Raw genomic sequence first — 13,400 nt, 5'->3', positions numbered from 1 at the left:
AACACCTTGAAGGCCTGAAGCAGAATCCCTAGGACCAACTTACTTTGCCTAATGTTGTAGATTGAACAGAGAGGGGACTGTGTCCCGAAATTGCCTCGGCGTGGCAAGAAGTGTTCAAGAACAGCCCTGCCGGCATAGCGCTTGATGTTGAAAATGTTCTATGCGCGGGCTGCCCAGTGTAGTTGCCGTGGCCGTGCCTGACCACCAAGCTGTGGACATGCCGTGAGTGCTGCAAGGGAACTGACCCACAGTGGTATTTTAGATACCACTGAATGTGGCTAGAGGCTATGCTGTGGGACAGTGAGTCTAGAACACAGCCTTTCGGACATGTTGGAGAGAAACACGAACATTTCTAGGCACAGGTTCAGTGGGGTAACATCCCTTCCCCCGTTGGACTCTCCAGCGCCGTCAGTGGCTATAGCTCCCTCCCCTCCCCATATCCGCCCACTGCCATCTTCCTGTCTCTGACAGTCCTTTCAACTCCAAAATTTGTGAGCAATTTCTTCAGAAAGGATTTCCAAATGAAATTAACTCAATCCCAAATATATCTGAGAAAGTACATGCCTCCTCCCATTTATTCAACCAGGAAGGACTAAGCCACTGGAGCAAAATTTCCTTGAAGCATCAATAAACTTAGATTCGTGCAATTCTTATGGAAACTTTTCTAAAAAGTATTCTAGGCACAGGCTCTCTCCATCTTAAACAGTATAATTGACCTTTTGTTTGTGACCCAGTCAGTAATTGGCCTCGTGTTCTCAAGAGGGAAGGCCCTTTACAGAGCTGCCTCTGACCCAGCCCCGTTAGTTCCAGGGTGACACTCACTAGCCCATATGATCCCTGGGAAACAAGCAAAATATAAACAAATTCAGTAATTGAATTACTGTTCAATCTACTGTTCAATCTACAACATTAGGCAAAGTAAGTTGGTCCTAGGGACTCTGCTTCAGGTCTTCAAGGTGTTGGGCTAGCCAATCGATTGGAGGAGAATTTGGAGCGACACATTTTACTCAAACTAAGTGAATTTGAATGAGATAAAATAAACTGCTACACAATCTGCACTTTTGCACGGCTTTCAGTTAAAAATATACATACCGGTATATTTTCATGTCTTTCCCCATGATTAAGAATTTACTTAACAAATCATCAGGGATCTTCATAGTGTTATTTGCATGGTAAAAGAAACCAGTGATAGACCTTTTTTTTTTTTTGAGTCACAGTCTCACTCTGCAGCCAGGCTGGAGTGCAGTGGCACACTCACATCCACTGCAGACTCAACCTACTGGGCTCAGGCGAACCTTCCACTTCAGCCTTTCAAGTAGCTGGAACTACAGGTGCACACCACCACACTGGCTTATTTATTTATTTACTTACTTACTTTATTTATTTATTGTAGAGATGAGGTCTCACCAAGTTGCCCAGGCTAGTCTTGAACCCCTGGAATCAAGCAATCCTCTTGCCTCAGCCTCCCAAAGAGCTGGGATTACAGGCTTGAGCCACCACGCCCACCCCAGTGATAGGCTTTTAAAACCAAAAAGATGGCCAGGCACAGTATAATCAAGCCTGTAATCCCAATACTTTGTGAGGCTGAGGCATGACGATTGCCTGAGCTCAGAGGTTCCAGACCAGCCTGGACAACTTGGTGAGACCTCGTCCCTACAATAAATCAAAATAACCCGGGCATGGTAGCGTCGCATCTGTAGTTCCAGCTACTTAGAAGGCTGAGGCAGAAGGGTCTCCCGAGTCCAGCAGGTCAAGGCTGCAGTGGCCATGAGCATGCCACTGCACTCCAACCTGGGTGACAGAGTGAGACTCCAACTCAAAAAAAATAAACAGTTTATGCCTGGACTTGATCTTTTTTAAACAGTAGTGAGGTCTTCAGATACTTTCAGGTATTAAATAACCATTTCTTTTTTTTATTTCAAAATATATATTTGATCAGTTATATTCAAATAAATTCTGTGTTTGTTTAGTAATCTCTATTTCTGTCTTGATTCTTCTTTTTGAAGTTGTACATACCTCAACAGAATTACAATGTCAAATTAAATTTTAAATGTTAAATATATTTCATGTTTACCTGACATACGTATAGAAAGTAATAGGTAAGGCAGCCTGTGACCCTTAGTGATTCGTGTTGATAAGTGTATTCTGAGTGTGTATTCACATAAACGGAAGTAAGACTTTCATTATCACCTGAACTATCCAACTCAATAATGGCATGCTTTTCTGGAATATGTAAAATGCTTTCCTTATCTGTTGCTTTTAATCTGTGGTAGCAAATTAATGTGATCAAATGATCATTTTTAATTCTTTCTTTTTTTTTTTTTTTTTTGAGTTGGAGTCTTACTCTGTCACCCAGACTGGAGTGCAGTGGTCGCTCCCGGCCACTGCAGCCTCGACCTGCTGGGCCCTGGCGATCCTTCTGCCTCAGCCTTCCAAGTAGCTGGAACTACAGATGCATGCTACCATGCCCGGCTCACGTTTTGATTTATTGTAGAGATGAGGTCTCACCAAGTTGCCCAGGCAGGTCTCAAACCCACGGGCTCAGGCAATCCACTCACCTCAGCCTCCCAAAGGTGCGGGATTACAGGCTGAGCCACTAAGCCCGGCTTTAATTCTTTCTTTGCTATTATTCCTCAGGTTCTAATTCCAACTTTTTTTTTTTTTGAGTTGGAGTCTCACTCTGTCGCCCAGACTGGAGTGCAGTGGCCGCTCCCGGCCACCGCAGCCTTGACCTGCTGGACTCCGGCGATCCTTCTGCCTCAGCCTTCCAAGTAGCTGGAACTACAGATGCATGCTACCATGCCCGGCTCACGTTTTGATTTATTGTAGAGATGAGGTCTTACCAAGTTGCCCAGGCAGGTCTCGAACCCACGGGCTCAGGCAATCCACTCACCTCAGCCTCCCAAAGGCGCGGGATTACAGGCTGAGCCACCGAGCCCGGCTAATTCCAACTTTAATAAGCCATTTTAGAAATTTACAACCCTGTCACCTGGGACCATACAAAAAGTGTCTGTCAAAAGAATGGACTAATGAGTGAATGACTACAATGAAATACTTTAGCTTTTCAAAAATTATTTATCAATGTTTTTCTCTATGTCTATATATGTATATATATATATAATAATTTTATGTACCCAGAACTGACAACTGACACTTAATTTTTAAAGTATAAAATTCAAAAATATTCAATTAACCAGGAATAAATATTTATTATTCTACTAGAAACAATTTTATTTAAAATTTTTAAAAAGGAGGAATTATATTTTATGTATATAGGACTCCTGTGAGCGTGACAAGTGCTACATTTAAAATGTGTAGTAGACATTTGTCCCAGACCTTTGAATTTAAATCCTCTTTGACTTCTGTAGTCACACGTGAGAATGAGTCAGGCATCTGAGTGCCTGGATGTTTTCTTATGTGTTTCTAAATCTGTTTCTTTTTTCAACTTCTATAATATTTATACTCCTCTAAACATTAGGGAGCAGTTACTTATTTCTATTAAAACTATGTATTGGATTTTCCACGGGTCCATTAGCAAAAGGGAATCACATGGACACATGATTAATATTTTCAGGGGCTTAAAATGTCCCCCATATTCCCTCCAGTGGAGATGTTGGTGGCTCAGATCCTGGGGGTTGGGAACTCCTCAAGTACTCAACCAGAACTTTTCCTTTGGGCTCTTAGTTACATGTCTTAAAGGTCTTCCAGAGAACCGGAAGTTCCAAGAGGCTATCCTGTTGTGCATTTCGCTTTGTATAGTGTCACAGAAGAAAAGAAAGCCTCATAACTCTGTGGGTCATACTGCAAACTTCAGTGGCAAAACCACTGGGACCCAACTTGTCCCTCTTACTTAGGACAGGGAGGAAAGTGCTTACCTTGTTTCTACTCGACAGGATTGTAGGATCCATGTCAAAAATAACACAGTGATGATGGCACTTCACAAGAGTCCATCAAATGTTAGCTACAGTAAGTCCTCTACGTACAAATGCGTTCCATTTCAAGAGCACATTTGTAAGTCCAATTTGTTCATAAGTCCAACAAAGTTAGCCTAGATACCAGCTAATACAATCAGTTCTGCAGTACCAGCTACATCACTGCTGCTTTTATGCTTGCTTCCAGACATCCTGGGCTTGAAATAAAGATATGGTCCTACTGTACTCTATACAATACTGTACAGTAAAGTACACAAAAGCACAACCACTTTTAGAGGATGCATACACATGACAGCGTATGCCAGACACATGAACTGACTTGGTGACTGGACACGCAAATTCATGTTTACATCTTTGAAAGTTTGCAACTTGAAGGTTCGTATGTAGGGGACTTCCTGTATTTCCAAGAAAACTTTGTACAGACAGAAATCCTTCCCACCTTCACTCGGTATGTTTTTTCTCTTCACATTTGAGCACTGAGAGCTCATCAGTCTTGGCTAGCTGGGCCTGGCCTTCTCAGCCTGCTGGGTGCTTCCCACAATGGCAGTGTTAGCCACGGACAGTGCAGATTCTGCAACATCATTTGTCCTTCCTGCTTCCTCCACACCTAGACACTGGTTGCAGCACTGAGAAGAGGCCAGGAGTAACAACATCACCACATCACTCAGCTGAAACAGAGAACAAATCCTCCTGCACAGTGTGCAGCCCTTTCACTGCAGGGAGCCTGTGGGCTCTACCAGGGCAAGACGGGCCAGGAAGAGACATTGCAGTCACTGTCACGTGCTTCCAGAAAGAGTCCTGTTCACAGTGTCATGAGGGAGAAATAATCCGTGGGTCCCATGTGACCTCTCATGTAAGCCAGAGAAATATGTCATTAGGCCAATAAACAAATATTTGAAGGTTTTTTTCCCCCAAAATAATGTCCACTGGTTTGCGCTCATCTAAGGGGCTGAGAGACTATTTCCATTAATTCCTTCTTACTCAGTCTTCAGCCCGTCACTGCCCAGTCCCTTTCAACAGAGTGGGTCATGGAATGTCAGAGTATCATCTTTAAAATGGCTTCTGCCGCCAAACATAACTTTGACTTTTTGTTTGTTTGTTTGTTTGTTTTGGGCACACCTGGAACTGATATGATTCTTGCTTAAATGACAGGCACGTCTCCCATGGGCAAGAGTTCCAGTGTGTGCCATGCACTGTTGAGGAGCCATCTCTTTAGGAGAAGACATTGGATCAGGCCATGAGAATTAAGATTAAGCTTTGCAAATGGGCAGAGACAGGAAAATGGAATTATTACAATCCACAACCGGAGAGGCGTCTAAACCCCAGTTCTACCATGTTTGGGGGGCTGCTATTAGAGGGGGCTGCCATTAGGAAGAGGTTTAGCCACTCCATGTTCCATGTTCTCCTCCAAGAAATGGACACACCAACACCCTCTGCCTGGTGAGGCTGCTCTGGAACTGGGTGAGCTGTGAGTGCAACATGCTCTGAGGGGATCTGGCACAACAGGGGCGCAGTGAGCATGTGCTCCCCCAGAGTGACTCCTCCTTGTAACTACACCTCATAGGTATACTCAAGGGACAGTTGCAAAGACATGAGGGATGGTGCCAATCTGCGGTGGTCAATGGTACTTGTTCTGCTCTTCTGTGAGGATGGGTACAACCATGGTTCTCAATGACCCTGCCATGATGGTGCCTTGCTTCCTTTCTCAGCACGTGTCTCTGCCTGTTCCTTCTGACCTTATTCCCACTCCTCATGACACCAGACACAGATGAGCACCCAGAGACTAAGCGAAGACAGTCCACGATCACACAGTTGCATCATTTCAGTTCTGAAGCCCGAAGGATTTTGTTAACTCCCATGGACCCAGGAGGGAAATGTGTTGGTCCGCCCTCTCTAGAGATTTTGGAGGAAGGCATATGTAAGCACCCTTGTGTGATAGCCCAGGTCTGGTCTGATGGTCTTGGATCTGCAAATCTATTCTGTAATTGCAACTCACCCGCAATTACAGAGTTGAAGATATCGAACAATAGACGTCATTGTTCGAGAAGCAAGTCGACTCCAGATATTAAAATACTACAGTAAATGTATCAAAGCAAGAGTGCACTGTTGAGGGACCCATCTCTTTAGAAAACATTGGATCAGGTCATGAGAATTAAGATTACGCTGTGTAAATGGGCAGAGACAGAAAAATGGAATCATTATAGTCTATAACCAGTGAGGTGCCTGAACCCCAATTCTACCATGTTTTGGGAGGGAGCTGCCTTTAGGAAGAGGTTTGACTGCTCCATGTTATCCTCCAAGAAATGGACACACAGATACCCTCTGCCTGGCAAGGCTGCTCTGGAGCTGAGTGAGAGCATTTTTCTCATTTAGAAGAGAGAGAACAGCAGAATGGCTATTTGACATTTCTCCCAGAAAGTAAATAACTTAAAGAAAACTCAATGACACATCTAAAGAAAAGAAGTCATGAGGCTGTATCCCCAGAAAGCTGAGGTAGCCAGTCAGTTCAGCCCCACATCACAGCCTCCAGAGTGCTGGGGAAAATCCAGTTAAAATTTAGAGTATCTTCAGTCAAAGACTAGCCTTTTTGTTGATGACCACCGATCTGCTGATAACAAACCCCTCTTCTACCCAGAAAGTTCTCGAGTGGAACCTTAGGTCCAACATGGCTGCATCAGCAGGTCTGCGGGACAAGCTGTGTCCTCTGTGGGCACTGCCACTCACTCTCCCCAAGAGCCAGCTCCACCAATCACAGCTCAGCCAGGCTCAGCCCCAGGACACTCCCTTCAACTCCCAGTCACACTCTCCTTGGCTTCCTGGTCTTCCAGGTGGAACCTTTGGTTCTTATGCCTTCTTGGCAACTTGACTGTGGAGCACACTGGGGCCAGGACCTTAACCTCTAGAAAAATGCTTACAGGAATCAGTGCATCTGACAGTATTGTGGCCACAATGGTGTCTGGAAGACATTGACATCAGGGCTCCACGTGGAAGAAGCCCCAAGTCTCTTCAGCCTCCTTATCGACAGTCTCTGGAAAGCCCATGATAAGCAGCGACACTTCAAGTCACACCACAGATCTTTGTAAATTGTCAGCACATGGTTAAGCATTGAAAATTGGTGATTATAGAGGTTCAATACCAGTAAGCAGTGGGTTTTTAATGCAATTAAGCATATATATTTCAATTTACTTCCGAAAATGTGGATTAAGAGACTATAGTAGACTAAGTAATGAGTTCAACATGTGGGCTTTGCTGACATGGTGGAGAACAATACTCTCAGAAAAGTTCTGGCTTTAACTGTTACCAAAGCTGATCAGTAATCATCTCTGGGCACTGCAGCAAAGCTGATTACATCTAAAACTGCGCTCCCATTTTAGTGGTTCTGAGAACTGCTTTGTTGGCACGTGGGTACAGATTTGAAACCAGCATAATTCTCTTGTCATCCAGGAAAAAAATCACAGTACATGCCCTCTTCCCAGGCTGAGTAAAGTAAATCCTTCTTTATGCATGCTAGAGGCAAACTGCTCCTCCGTAATTAATTCGTTTAAAATGTGTGTCATGCAACTACATTTTTACAAAGAAATCAATGTCAAAATGCATATCATCAGCCTGTAGCAAACACATTATAAGGTGAAAAGATGTGATGCTTGATTTTCCTGTGATCGTGGAGATGTCATAATACTCCCTATAATTTTATTTTTAATTTACAAGAAATCCCTTACAGGAAGAAAGGTTCAGTTGTTATGTCAAATTTCCAGGCTCTAACTTTTATTTAAATGGATTTGGAAAGATCTATAATTTTGAACAGTGATGGACGAAAGTCTTTGGGAATACAATGAGCCAATTGCTGCACTGGCGTGAGTCTTAGCACGTTGCTTCCACACTCTGGGAAGGTCTCTCCCTGATGGCCTTCCCTCTGTCATGTTTCCCTCTGACATCGTGATAATGCACACATGCACCACTGTCACTGGCAAGATGAACATAGCTGGGAAAACCCAGCCCACGTGGTGTTTGTATTATTACCTTTCTACCCATTCCAACATGGTGAAGGAAAATGTGGCTGTATGAAGGTGGATATGCCCTTTCCATCTGTATTTCTGTTTCTTTGCTGCTTTGGGTGGTCATTACCACTGCTAAAACATGAAACCTCTTCAGAATGAGTATCTGTGTGCATGAGAACCCGAGAAGACCAGCTATGTCCCGCCCCCCCGAGGTGCCATCAGACCCCCAGCCACAGGCATGTCCAGTGCTCAGCGGTGGCCACACTCACTATCTGTTGGGTCAGTAGAATCTGAAGACGTGTCATTAAAGGACGGAGATTCCCCTTTCTGACAACGAACTGTGACAAGTGAGTTAACATGAAAACAACTACCTGGTTTCTGCTATTGTCACGTAAAAACTCTTCATCAGGGAGCTCTGTCCACACTTCTTCCCTCGTCTCTCCACTTATGTGTAATGTCACGCTTAAAACCCTGGATAGATCGATGCTATGACAAGCTTAAGAAAAGCAGCTTTTTAAATGGACTTCCCTGCCAAGGACAGAGGAAGGCACCCTGACCAATTGAGACCCGCACAGAAAGACGGAGGACTGGCCTGACGGACTGTGTAACCCCAGCACTGGTGACATTAGTGGGGGCGATCTGTGCATTGAAGGGTGTTGAGCAGCACCCCGGCCTCCACCCGCTGGTTGCCTGGGCACCCCTTCCCCTTCTCGAGTGTGAGGACCAAGATGTTGCCAGATGTCACCAAGTATCCCCAGAGGAGAGAAAGGAGACATAATCACCCTAACCAAGCACCTCAGACTCGTGCTACCGATGCAACTGATGGGAGATTTGAGAGTCACCAAATTAAGACCCCAAGGGCAGGGGCTTCCAGTAATGGCCCCAAACCTGCGGTCCACACAGACCATTGCTAGGAGTTGCCGCTGAGTGAACAACGGTGCAACTAGGACCCAGTCTCCGGCTCGTCATCTACCATGCCCAAGGTCCCTCAGTGGTTGGCGAGAGAGGGTTGGAGTATGGAGAGCTGCTGTGGTCAGCACATGTGGTAGAGGGCTCTATGTACCTCCCAAAATGGGGCCTGCTCCAGCCTTCACCTACTGCAGCCAGGGTCAGGTGGTCTCCCACAAGTGCAGGTGGGATCCTCTTCTTGATGGCTGCACCAGGCCCTCCTGCACAACCTCAGCTCTCAAGCCACATGGTGTCTCTCTGAGGGGCTCCCCTGGAACCTTGGCCTCCCCAGGGCTTCAATCCAGGGCCCAGGCCTCAGGGCCTGACAGCAGTTCCAGTCCAGCTGCCCAGCCCACAGGATGCACCTGGTGATCACTCCACCTACGCTGCCCTGCCACGCCCTCCTCTCTGGGAGCCAAGTCTGGTCTACACACCTGCAGTCCTTTCTGCCCATGTGCTCTGCCCTTTTCCACTTGCGCCTGGAACTGCGCCAGGGAGACACATCACTCCCTGAGCTGCCTGTTGATGGACTTGCAGACATAGATTAACTCTTGGGTTCACGCTGAAAAGCTGCTTAGCTGAGTCCCTTCAGGTGTCTGGCTAAGAGGGTTGAATCCTGGCTTTGTCCACCAGCCCCTGGGGTCTGCGTGATCCCTTGGCCCTAACCCACCAGACTCTAGCCCAGGACGTCAGCAGGCTGACCTCTAGGAATCTCCCAGTCCCTTCCGAGCCTCAGGCCCCCTCACAGGACCATATGTCCCGGACCTGCGGGGTGTTAGGGAGTCTCCAGCTCAAGGCCTCACTCTTTCCAGCTGAGCCTCACTCCACCTGGGAATTGTATTCATTCCAGAAATGTCTGGTACTTCCTCTCCATTCACTCACACACATTTAGAAGAAGCCTAAAGAGGGCAACTGTCACTTCCTTTATCCTCCTTACTTGAGAAGCATAAACCAGTCTATGCATTTTTATGGCCAAAACCACCCTCCTCAAAGCACGGCGCTCCCTGTGACCTGCCTCTGCTGCTCTTGGCATAGTCTCCCCTGCCCAACTCAGTCCAGGACAGAGCAGGCAGCACCCACACTGCGGGCACACCTCTCCCGAGTGACCTCGGCCACGTCACAGTGTTGCTGGATTTTTCAGCCAAACTGTTCAGGCCTAGTTATGCCCCAAGTGCCGGATGCTGAGGAAACCCAGGTGCATATCTTTCCAGATGGCCCAGAGTCTAGTAAAGGGAGCCCAAAGCAGACATGTCATGGGAGGGGTGGCACTGAGGCTATGGGGGAGTCAGGAAACTCAAGGAGTGGAGACAGTGGGAAAGAGAAAGAGAGCGCTCCCCAGGGAAGGGATGTGAAGACAGGGGTCAGGGAGATGCGGCACGTCTCCATGGTGGATGTGTGAGGATGGCAGAGGTGGCGTGGGGCAGGTCAGAGATGCTAGAACCTGCAACAGGGACGGGAGGAGAGCAGACACAGGTCACGGCACATGGACACCAGTGATGAAACGTGGACCTAGACTGACCTTGGGGTGAGAGAATTGGGGTGTAGGAGGAAGCTAGCCAGCTGGGGTGTGGGAGGAACCCATGCAGGGCCCTCTTGGATAGGGAGAGGAATCAGGCCAAGTGCAGGGAGTCGGGGGTGGGGGGAAGGCGAGGTGGATCCTGGAGGGCACTGATACTCACCTGGTCCAGACGCAGCTCCAGGTGTGTCCAAGGTCAGCATGTGTCAGCCTCCAAGTGCATCACAAGTTTCTCCCCCATTTCACAGAAGAAGCGACTGAAGAATGGTAGGAGAGTGTTACCTAGCAGCTAATGAGAGGCCATGCTGGAATTTGAGCCCAATATTTAACCTCCGCCACCCATGGGGGGGCTGTCCCTGCAGAGGGCAGGAGGCCGACAGGGGTGGCCCACGGTTGCAGAGCACTTGCACACATGCCAGGCCTCTGCCCCAAGACAGACCCAGAGTGTAGGCTCTGAGTGGGGGACACTCAGGGGCGCTAAGCATAGACACCACGTGGAGGCAGGAGAGAGCCCATAAGGGGTGACTTGCTGACAGCATGGGCTGCAAATACAGCAGCTCTGAGAATTCCTTGGATGGTCAGAGCCCTCGAAGGAAGGTTCAACAGAGGGTTTGTGGAGGGTAGAAGGTTGACAACGAGTCTGAGTCAGGAAGACAGAGGAATCCAGCAGAGTCGAGGGCCACAGGTCTCTGAGGGTGTGGGGTAGAAGACACAGTTGGGAGAGAGGAGAGAGGCCGCAGTGAGCATTTAGGGGTAGAGGTGGAGGCCAGCATGGGTCCGAGGTCAGTGTGAAGCTGAAGTTGGATGAGGTGAAGCTCTTCTTAAGTCAGGAAAATGTTTCAGCAACTCAGACACTAAGGTGAGACAAGCCAGATGCAGAGTCCACAAGGCCCTGGCAGAGAGCAGGACACAGGCAGAAGTGACCGGCAGTTATGATGATGGTGGACAGGAGATGGGGTGGTGCGGAGTTTCCAGGGGTGTGGACCTGCGCCCCAGGGACCCGGAAACACCAGCCCTGCTGCTGTTGACAAATGGACAGCCTCCACCTCAAAGAACTTAGTTATTTATAACATCAAGTAGTTGGCGAGCATTTGAGTTGGCCATCTCTGAATCTCCAAAAAAGTGCCTTGAATATTATCAGTTTTCAATAATTTTCCTTAAGGGATTGATTACCATCCAGGGAAAAAGTCTTTCAGGAAAAAAAAGAGGGTTTTAGATGTTTCTAAAGGATCTTAGATGTGTAGATTGGCTGATAACCATCTGGCCTCCCTTCCCCTGTTTTCTATCCCTTGATTTTCTTTGCAGAGCATTCCTTTAAAAATGAATCCACATCATAGATTTTAATATGCAGTTTTTATGCCTTAAAACTCAGGTCATTCTGACATGACAAACTCATTTTGTTTTGTTATTTGTCAGTGTTTACTTGGGATAGCATCTGAGAGTTACCTTATTTGGAAAATCCATTTGTACAGATTAAAAAATAACCTGAGGAAGCATAAGGAATAGGGAGGTACGCATCACTTCTTCCCCATTTCACAGAAGAGGCAACTCTGTTACCCAGAGACTGACGAGAGGATATGTTGACATCCACAGAACAGACCCTTGGAAGTCACATGCTTCCACATGTAGCAGCAGGGTGGCATTGCCCAGGGCTGTGTTTCCCATGGCCCATGTTTCCCGGGGCTGGTATTGTTGGTCCAGAGCTGGTGTTTCATAGGGCTGGTGTTTCTCATGATTGGTGTTTCTGGGGCTGGTGTTTCCCGGGGCCGGTGTTGCCCAGGGCTTGAGCTTCCTGGGGCCAGTGTTTCCCGTGGCTGGTGTTACCCAGAGCTGGTGTTTTACAGGGTTGTGTTTCTGGGGCCGGTGTTTCCCAGGACGGGTGTTGCCTAGAGCCCAAGTTTCTCAGGGCTGTTGTTTCTCAGGACTGTCGTGCAGTCTATCCTCACAGAAGACACCGAGACAGACATGCATGCTTCATCACCATACCTCACAGCAGGCTCGCTCTGCTGCCAACTGTGTGTGGGGATGTGTTTGCCATGTGTGGTAGTGATGGGGCCAGAATTCCCTCAAGAAGCACTTTTATGAGTTCTTCCTTTCAAGATAAAGATAACCAACTGTCATGGAAGACCAATTCCCACTGAAAGAGTGTTAGGACTAGTTTATTCACTCTATGAAAGTGAGTCACACCCAGAGTCTGGCAAACACATCCTGTGCATTTTGGTCGCATCCCAAAGACAAAACATAATCTTTATCTCCAAATGCATGTATTTTTCTGTGGCTGATTGGCTGTCCTACCAGAGATTAGAACCCTGCATGCATTGCAGGTCAGGAGGGGCCATGCTGGTGATGGGCCACAGGGGAGGGTGGTCTGGTGGGCATGTTCATAGAGCTGGCATCCCTATCAGTCCTGGTTGGGCACGTTCATAGAGCTGGTGTCCCTTCCCGTGGACTTTCTGCAACTTGTACCCTTCAAACCTGCACATGTAATTTTCTGACTTTATATATTTTCTCCATTACAAAAATAATAACTACTCACTATCATGACTTTTCAGAAATACAGATAGGCAGAAGGGCAAACAAAGCCCATATTGTCACTCGACGAGGACCGTGATTACAGTTTCTAGGTGCTGCTGATCTTTTATCATACAAGAGTTTCCATTCTAGCTCTGTCTGTATGGAGCCCAGCAGCCTGCCTGCTTTAACTTAGCGTGGCAAAGGGAGTGTTACCCGTAGTGCCATGCCCTGCATGAAATGATGCTGTGGCCACCTTCCATCCCGCAGGGCACACCTGGCCAAAGCATGACTCTCATGCTGGATTCTTTGGTGTTGTTATTTGTTGCTGTTACAATTGAATCCATGTAGATCAACCCGTTTTCCTCACATTCCCCATTGCTTTCTCAGGCTGGAGCCTAGGAATAGACTTTCTCCACCCTCCACAGAACTTGAGCACGTCAATGTGGTGGACCAGATGATGACAGGGAAATACGCTCACTGACTTGGAGTTTT

At 47.2% G+C, this 13,400-nt stretch overlaps 1 protein-coding gene across 2 annotated transcripts in view; it reads left to right on the top strand.

Moving 5' to 3' along the window:
• DLGAP2 (DLG associated protein 2) overlaps nucleotides 1-13,400 on the top strand; it is a 114,743-nt gene that overhangs the window by 89,586 nt on the left and 11,757 nt on the right. The window lies entirely within an intron of this gene.

This window comes from Carlito syrichta, unplaced genomic scaffold (assembly GCF_000164805.1).
Source record: "Carlito syrichta isolate Samal-C Ts95f unplaced genomic scaffold, Tarsius_syrichta-2.0.1 Scaffold274380, whole genome shotgun sequence".
Classification (NCBI taxonomy): domain Eukaryota; kingdom Metazoa; phylum Chordata; class Mammalia; order Primates; family Tarsiidae; genus Carlito; species Carlito syrichta.
Note: the sequence above shows the minus strand (reverse complement) of the source record. Positions and strands in the feature narration are given on the sequence as shown.